The sequence below is a fragment of the Apis dorsata genome, unplaced genomic scaffold, assembly GCF_000469605.1.
Source record: "Apis dorsata unplaced genomic scaffold, Apis dorsata 1.3 scaffold_139, whole genome shotgun sequence".
In the NCBI taxonomy this organism is placed as follows: Eukaryota; Metazoa; Arthropoda; class Insecta; order Hymenoptera; family Apidae; genus Apis; species Apis dorsata.
The window spans coordinates 202,126-203,500 of record NW_006263431.1 but is presented as its reverse complement, the minus strand read 5'-3'; positions in this window follow the sequence as shown (position 1 = coordinate 203,500).

The following is a 1,375-nucleotide window of genomic DNA, read 5'->3' as shown; positions in this document are numbered from 1 at the left end:
AAAAAAAAAAAAAAAAAGAAGAAAGAAAGAAAGAAAAGAAAAAGAATCCTCGTTCCACAGAAGGATTCCAAATCGAGCGATTAACCTTTCCCGTGCAACGTTTAACCCCCCATGAGACACCGAAGAAGAAGATCACGAAGGCGGATCCGAAGAGTGGTGGCGCGACTTTTGAAAAGGGGTAGGACGTTTACGCGCACGATAGCTGGTGGTAACGAGGAAAATTGGCCGAGGCCGTTTTGTCGGGGCGATGATGCTAAAAGCGGGAACGGGCCGGCGGGCTATTTTTCAGTAATTACCGGTATCACGCGACGTCGAAGGTGTTACTCGGTTGCAAAACGGTGTATATAACGCGATCAGCCTTCCTCCTTGACCCGCGTGTGCGTTTCCCTCGTCTCGCCATTCCTCGGACGCCGTTTTAACCCGGCCGAAACTTGCAAAACTGGCGTCGCCTCCGATAAATTTTTTTACGCATTGTGGGGTGGCCGATTAATCATTGCTTATCCTTCGTTTCTCACCGATAGAGACAAAATAGGGGACAAAGTCTTCTAAAAAAATCAGAAACGATATTAAATAACAATAAAAATTAAGATAAGATCAAATTACTTAAATTATATTATTGACGATATCTTTTTTATTTGTTCGAAAGGTAAAATCAACTTCTTACGTTTCAAAAAACCTCGAATCAATTTAAAACTTAATTAGATGAGAATCACATCCTGATAATAATAAATTTTTCTATTTATTTTTTGAATAATATCGTAAAAAGATTAAATTGAATTATCAATTACCATAAGAATTACGAGAATATATTCTATATTTAATAAGATCAAATCACTTAAATTATTGACGATATATTTTTTATTCGCTCGAAAGGTAAAATCAACTTCTTTCAAAAAACCTCGAATCAATTTAAAACTTAATTAGATAAGAATCACATCCTGATAATAATAAATCTTTCTATTTATTTTTTGAATAAACCGTATTTTTTGAATAAACCGTAAGAATTACGAGAATATATTCTATATTTATTTGAAAGACGAAATCAATTTCCTTCCAGAAAAACCGCTCAAAATTTAAGAGAAAAATCTTCAATCACGTAAGAATCGCAGCAATATAATGATAATACCTGCCTGCTAATTATTCTCACCCCCAACAATATCGTCTCTATCCTCGAATTCGAGGACGCAATCTTGAAAAAGGCAGGATCGATCGTAAACCGATCCACTTCCTCGTGCACTTCCCCCGTCCGTTAATCCGATCCGCGAAGCGATCGGGCGCTGGGCAACGAAGCGGACACGCACGATCGGCTTCTGGTCGATCGTCCTTGCCGGCATTCCCCCGTATTAATTTGCCGTGCACGGGACAAAGGGAGGGG